This window comes from Sardina pilchardus, chromosome 20, assembly GCF_963854185.1.
Source record: "Sardina pilchardus chromosome 20, fSarPil1.1, whole genome shotgun sequence".
Lineage (NCBI taxonomy): Eukaryota > Metazoa > Chordata > Actinopteri > Clupeiformes > Clupeidae > Sardina > Sardina pilchardus.
This window is the reverse complement of record NC_085013.1, coordinates 29,481,390-29,488,964: the sequence shown is the minus strand read 5'-3', so window position 1 is coordinate 29,488,964 and position 7,575 is coordinate 29,481,390. Positions and strand designations below refer to the sequence as shown.

General features: G+C 48.2%; 1 protein-coding gene across 2 annotated transcripts in view; it reads left to right on the top strand.

Moving 5' to 3' along the window:
• Positions 1-2,589: 2,589 nt before the first annotated feature.
• slc8a3 (solute carrier family 8 member 3) overlaps positions 2,590-7,575 on the top strand; it is a 112,025-nt gene continuing 107,039 nt past the window's right edge. For both annotated transcript variants that reach the window (XM_062523528.1, XM_062523527.1), the window contains exon 1: positions 2,590-2,918. The gene's annotated coding sequence lies outside the window, so the exon portion shown is untranslated. The remainder of the gene's footprint in view (positions 2,919-7,575) is intronic.

Genomic DNA, 7,575 nt, shown 5'->3' with positions numbered 1-7,575 from the left:
AACACCTATGGTGACTAATGTATGCATCTTGTTCAACTTGATAACATTGGACAAGGACACAGAAAGGCGTGCCCCAGTACTTCTGTCTAGGCCATCTACACACACAGTCCAAGCCCCCCCCCCGCCCCAAACACACACACACACACACACACACACACAAATGTAGGGACGGACGAGGAGGTGGGAGAGGGACTAGAGGAAGAGGGACGACTCCCTGCTGTAACATGGAGCAGAGCCCAAGAATACCCGTGAGCTTTCACTTTCAGCGCCACCGTGCCTTCCTTGAGATGAAAACTCTGAAATCAAATGCACCCAAATATCTGCTGTAGAATACCATATGCCTCTCTCTCTCCCTTTCCCACACTCTCTCGCTCTCTGTCTCTCTCTCCCTCTCTCTGTCTGTCTGTTGAACCTGGATGACCTGAGGTTCTCCTGTCTATGTGTTCATTTTGATGGCATGGCCAACCGTTTTTTTTTCAATCCATCAGACTGCCACTTGCGCAGTCCTCTGCAGGTGGATACGTCACAGGTGTACCCCAGTAGAGAAGTGTACCCCACTAGAGAAGTGTGCTGTCGGTCTACAATGCAGGTTTGATCACAGGGCCACAGCTACGAACAAACACGTGACAGAGCTGAGTCATGCAGTTGGGAGCGAGTGTTATTACACCGCTAGTTCATGTCATGCGAGAGATCGGAGAGCTCTGGAGAACTTGACGGGTAGCTGAGGAAGTACAAGTGTTTTATCATCACGTGTGTGTCAGGGGCCTCAGGTGACACAATGGAATGGAATGGAATGTAGTGTAATGTAATGTAATGTAATGTAACGTAGTGTAATGCAATATAATGTATGGAGGAAATAGGGTGGGAGTGGGTGGCTGCTCCTCAACATTTGATTGGCTCTATGGAAGACCCTGTGATCGAGGGTATGCTGCTATCAAAATTGAGTATACATACCTGGTTATAGATATTGAGGGTATGAGTTTTTGTGGGTTTTTTTGGTTTGGGAGGGGGGTGGGGCTGTGTAGGATGGGCAGGTGTTTTTTTTTTTTTGGAAGATGTTTTTGTTTTTAAGTTGGAGGTATATTTGTTATTTTTTAGTAAGGGGTGTATTTGTGGCTCTGGGAAGGTTGCTATTGATGTGCTATTGTATTCATGACTAATTCAATAAACGGGTGTTACTGTCAAATCTCTGAACTTCTCTCTCTCCCTCTCGTCGTGTGTGTGTGTGTGTGTGTGTGTGTGTGTGTGTGTGTGTGTGTGTGTGTGTGTGTGTGTGTGTGTGTGTGCGCGCGCGCAGCATCCTAACTGACTTAACAACGTGCACGATATAGCCGTGTATTTGCTAACAACTTCATTAGGCATCGCTACAGATTCTCCTCCATCTCCTCTGAGGTATTCCCATGACAGCCATCCTAGTATTAAACGTCACAAAATTCAGAACATGGATGTTAGTCATGTTTCGCCCATGCTGATCTGCAGCACTGATTTCATTTGCGCGAGCGGCCAACATTAAGGGCCACATTCTATGTCCGTGGCTAAAAATAGAGATGCAAAACTCCCGGTATCCGCGTGTAGGCTGCTCCACGACTGCACACAGGAGCTCGGAGATCTCACTGACTTGCTCCGCTGAGACGGTCCTTTTCCTGCAAATATTCTCATTAGACATCGCGTGTAGCGTACGCTTTCATCTGCTCCGCGCTCCCCGGTTGCGTATAGAGGGTATATGCAGCCGGTGTGCAGCCCTTCTCCTCCAGCTGATAGGATGACGTAGAATCGTGTGTGTGTGTGTGTGTGTGTGTGTGTGTGTGTGTGTGTGTGTGTGTGTGTGTGTGTGTGTGTGTGTGTGTATGTCTCTCTGTGTGTGCGTGTGTGACACAGAGGGAGAGATAGAGAGAAAGAGGGAGAGGGAGAGAGAGAGAGAGAGAGAGAGAGAGAGAGAGAGAGAGAGAGAGAGAGAGAGAGAGAATCTTACCCTATGTGAATTTTGGAGAAGGGGGCGGAGGGTGAAGCGGAGAGGGAAAGATCAGCCTACCCTTGCCTGAGATTCGCAATTTGAATCATCCTCTGCGATGGTGGAGCGAATGGATACCCCAGTCACGGGAACAATCTGTGATCCTGCGGAAAAGATGAGGATGTAAAACTGTTCTAAATCACCGGCTGTTAGGTTAGGTAGCGACTGCTCATGCTGCATAAGACATCTGGCGTGGAGCGCGGATCATCGCGTCCGGAAAGGGATGGATTGAAACGTCTTCGACTCTGATCTTCTCCATGGGTGGCATCGCGGTTGATGTTTTTTTATTCCTGACATTATTTTTAAGTAGGGGGGCCTTGGCGGCGCGCGACTCTATTTCTACGCTAACGGAAACCTGAGAGGAGGGGGACGACGCCGCTGTTGCTCGGGGCTCTGAGAAGAGTCGACTGCATGGATTCCAAGGCTCCCGTTTTCACCGACGCTTCGATCTGAGAACGCGCTTCCCTCGTCCGTGCTGACAGCCCGGTGTCTGGTCTATCCATCAGAGAGAGAGAGAGAGAGAGAGAGAGAGAGAGAGAGGAGAGAGAGAGAGAGAGAGAGAGAGAGAGAGAGAGAGAGAGACGCGTTGAGGGGCTAACACTGGGGAGAGCGCAGAGAGGCATCTCTTCTCCGGTTCAATCGATCCACCGGAACTGGACAGGCACGGGAATCAGCCTCGGTGCGCGTGTGAGGAGAGCGATATCGCCCCTGGGGTATTCTGCCACGGGAGGGCTTCGCGTCTGACGGAGCGCGAGGAGAATACACACCGACAAGCGCACGCTGACAAACGTCCAATTACGTAAAACAACAGATTCCCGGCGACATATATGTAATTCGAAGGGGATTATCTTGTGCAATCTCTGATCTCAGAAAAAAAAAGCCCTCCTCTCTCCGGAGCTAAAGCCAGGTACGTGATTGTTGTTGCTGTGTGTCGGCCAGGCTTTCGGCATCGGGCGCACAGCTGGTGCGTGCGGCCAGGTTTAAGTTGGCCATGCCAGTTATTCACGAACGATTATGCATTATGTTGCGAGTTCCTTGATTTTCCAGCGATGCATCCAGGCTCGTCACTTAATTGGATATCACTAGCCTCAGAATTTTTACTTCAGCATGGTGAAACGCAGCACTACTTTGCATCATTTGACCGTGTGACAACAAGAATAGGCTACACAACAATAATGATAATACCAATTGTTATTATTAATATTATTATTATGATGATGATAATGATAATAATAATCAAAATAATACTAATGAGATGCAGTTAGTTATTTGTTGCTAACTGTCATCGCTACATCATTATAACAATCATAATGATAACACTGGGTGGGTCGAACTTTTACTTGTTACATTTCAGACATAGCAAATCCTGAGCTATGTAGATTTGGGCGGAGGGGTAGGTGTGATTTATGCCGAGTGGCTCTTGCCATGCTGCGCTGTGCATATGCAGCCCGTGCCTCGTCGAATTACATTACCTTACATTACATTTATTCATTTAGCGCACGCCTTCATCCACAGCTACTTGCCAAGGAGCCGGGCTGCATTAGCCGAGCATGGCGGGAGGGAATTCTCCGTGTGCTGTCACAACCGGTGGCGAGGGTCTGCCTTTAGTGATTACATTTGCATTTCTTCCAATGAACGCAATTGCTCACTGTGCGTGCCGCTATGTGTGTGTGTGTGTGTGTGTGTGTGTGTGTGTGTGTGTGTGTGTGTGTGTGTGTGTGTGTGTGTGTGTGTGTGTGTCACGCATGCTGCGATGCAAGGCCCCTCGCGTGTCGCTGTGAGCGGGGGAGGCTGCAGGCCAAGACATGTCTTAAAATACGAGACAGCGGTCTAACATCACAGGTCAGTGGCTCCGTGGTATTGGGTTTAAGGTGGTCAGGACATTCGACCGGCCTACTATGGGCGGCCTGAAGTTATTAGTCACCGAGTTGAGTAGAGGGCTTTGCGGATGTTATCCAGACCGACTTGTGAAGTCACCGTGACTGTCACATGCTCTCATCTAGAGCTCAATCATGGCGGGAGTGATGACTGTTGCTTGTAGGAGGCCAGGGCTACAACTTAAAGAGCCGTTCGGTGCGTTTAGACCCACAGCTATGGCGCCTTGCATTGGCCACATGTGTGGAATATTTGGCCGCCAGCCTTTCCTCACAGGTGAACCGGGGTCGGAGGTGCGGAGGGGGGAGTGCCCCTTCATGATTAATTCCGTAACAGCTGACGTTCCCCGCCCCTCGCACTGTTTACGGCGGTCTCAAATCGCCTCCTTTAACGGGACTCTTCCCAAAATAGGGAGGGAGCGAGTCGCATGGGCCCTTCTCGAGTTCTCCAGCCTTCCGACACCTCGTCAGCTCTCTCTCTCTCTCTCTCTCTCTCTCTCTCTCTCTCTCTCTCTCTCTCTCTCTCTCTCTCTCTCTCTCTGCCGTTCATACCGAATAGTCGCGAGCTTACCTCTGCAAGCGCTGTGCACAAAAATGGAAGAAGTCCACATCACACGGCCTCAGGGGACGTGCGGCGCGAGCGTACTCAGCATTGTTATTAAGCTGCACGAGCACGACCCTGCTGCTGGGGCCGCCGCGATATCTTTGTCGTTAACTGTGACTCTTGGCCACCCTAAAGCTTCAGCTCATTAATATAATATTATGAGATGAAAAATAACAAGCTAAACAGCAAACCCCAGCAATGTAAAGTAGTCTGGTTAGTGTTTTTGGTTTGTTTGTTTTTCTCTACACGCAGTGAGTCCGTTATTTTTCATGTTCGACTTAATGCGCTTTCTTTGACCACTCACGTAGCTTGGCCACGAATTGTGTTCTATGCTGACAGACCGGCATAGGGGCTGGCATTTGAACGCTGTCATCAGTCCACTGTCCTCTGGGCAGAAATATCTGTCCGCTAATGGAGAGCGAGAACACATTAGCGTTTAACCATTATTAGTATGGTAATTATTCCGGAGCGTCTAATTGCTACAGGCGCTGCCCTCGTCAGAATCACTGCGGGCGTACTTGGTAGTATGGGGGCGTTGGCAGGCCGGAGAGACGCGCGTCTCAAAATACCGCCTTCCTTTTCCGCCAGAGGAATTCTTCCGCAGAGAAATGCGCATAAGAATCTGTCCTGCGATGATGGTAAAACAAACAAAAAAAAAAATAGTTTTCTAAGTTTGAAAAAGTCACCATGGAAATGCAGAATATGCTAGTATAAGCCACAGTATTTGTTGATTGTATGTTTAATGATATTTGTAAATGCAATACGAAAAGAAAGAAACCATTAAGATTCAGCTGTTTGGGTAATGCAATTATAATGCAATACTTTAGATGGTAAATCATCCAATTAAATAAGTAATCACATTCTGGCTAGAAAGTTCTAATGAATTTGGTTTGAGGCATAGAGAGCCGCACTACACACAGTCTTTGTATGCAGGGAGATACCTGGGCATGCCCAACCTGTTCACTATACAGAGAGACAGAGAGACAGAGAGAGAGAGAGAGAGAAAAGGTGAGAGGGAGGAAGATTCACCAGTGTGAAAAAGACAGTGTGATATTACACAGGTTTTTTTACAACCGATGGAAAGACTTTTTGAGGAGAGAGGAGAGAGAGAGAGAGGAGAGAGAGGGGGGGTCCAGAATAGAGAGAAGTCAGAGACCTGCATGGGGTCTTTGGTTTCACATTCTGGGCATGAGATGAGTGCCAGTGCATGGGTCTCAGCGTCTAGCATGACGGCGTTAGATAATCAGCCCTCTGCCTGACCCCCGACCCCTGACCCCTGGCCACTGCCACGCTCACCTCCTGCCCACCACGGCCCGCCCTGCCCTGCCCTGGCCGCCCACTGGGCGCTGCGTTTGTAACCGGAGAGGAAGGCGTTTGCCAAACGACTGGTCAGTTCTGCGTTTGTAACTGGAGAGGAAGGCGTTTGCCAAACGACTGGTCAGTTCTGCGTTTGTAACTGGAGAGGAAGGCGTTTGCCAAACGACTGGTCAGTTCTGCGTCTGTAACCGGAGAGGAAGGCGTTCTCCAAACGACTGGTTAGTGCTGCGTTTGTAACCGGAGAGGAAGGCGTTGTCCAAACGACTGGTCAGTGTTGTGTTTGTAACCGGGGAGGAAGGTGCTGTCCAAATGACTGGTCAGTGTTGTGTTTGTAACCGGGGAGGAAGGTGCTGTCCAAATGACTGGTCAGTGTTGTGTTTGTAACCGGGGAGGAAGGTGCTGTCCAAATGACTGGTCAGTGTTGTGTTTGTAACCGGGGAGGAAGGTGCTGTCCAAATGACTGGTCAGTGTTGTGTTTGTAACCGGGGAGGAAGGTGCTGTCCAAACGACTGGTCAGTGCTTGGTGAGGCAGTCTGAGTAAAAGCGTGTGACACAAGTGAAAGCGCAAATATGACATATTACAGGGTTTATTCTGTTCACCCTGTTTTAACCTTTAAAAGGGTGGGTTTTGAACATTCTAACACAAGATTCCATTCCGCAACAATTCAAGGTTCTAAAATTCTATGTACAATTCAATGAACCCAGATATTCTTTAGAATGTTAATTTCCCAACATTCCAAACACACCGGTGTGATGGTACACTCTTAAGGGTCAGTTTCTCGTCATGAATACGTTTCTCGTCAGAAGTTGTAATGGCTTGGCCATCAACAGAGTGACCATCACAATGGTCAATGGAGTCATAGTACAGTAGCCTACTGTGCCTTACAATATTCAGTGGCTCCACTATAAGTGTATTCAATAAGTGGAATGTGTGTGTGTGTGTGTGTGTGTGTGTGTGTGTAGTGGCTCCACTGTATTCATCAGTAAGTGGAATATCTGTATGTGTGTGTGTGTGTGTGTGTGTGTAGTGGCTCTACTATAAGTGTATTCGATAAGTGGAATGTGTGTGTGTGTGTGTGTGTGCGCGTGTGTAGTGGCTCCACTGTATTCATCAGTTAGTGGAATATCTGTGTATGTGTGTGTGTGTGTGTGTGTGTGTGTGTGTGTGTGTGTGTGTGTGTGCAGTGGCTCTACTATAGGTGTATTCGGTAAGTGGAATCAACTCCCAAGTTGTCTTCACACAGGGACCTTTTCACTGGACTGTACCCCAGTGTAATTAGTATGGTAGTATAGTATAGTATAGTATACTGTAGTATACTCTCCCTAGCCCTGACTTATTGGCCTCTGTTCACATCACATTGTTGTTTGCGGACCCGGGTCTGTTTATGTCTATTTACCAGTATTGCTCACTGATCTATAAAGAATACCTGGATAGACTATCTCATTGTTGCTGACCCATCAACAATGAAGCCAATAGAACTGTCCCGAGTGGTCCCATAATGGCGGCGATGTGTTCCAATTCCATTGTTGCAGAACGGCAACATTCTTTTACTGTCTTTTACTGTCTATGCATTCCTATGGCAAGTGGTCCCATAATGGCCGCCGCCATGTAGGCTTCAGAATTTTGACGTAGATGCTCTATCCAGGTATTCTTTATAGATCAGTGGTATTGCTTGGCAACGTTGCAAAAATGGCAGTTTATTTCCTGGTTTTTGGAACAGATACGTAGCATTCCAACTGCACCAGAGTTCTACTGGGCTGTGCCCCAG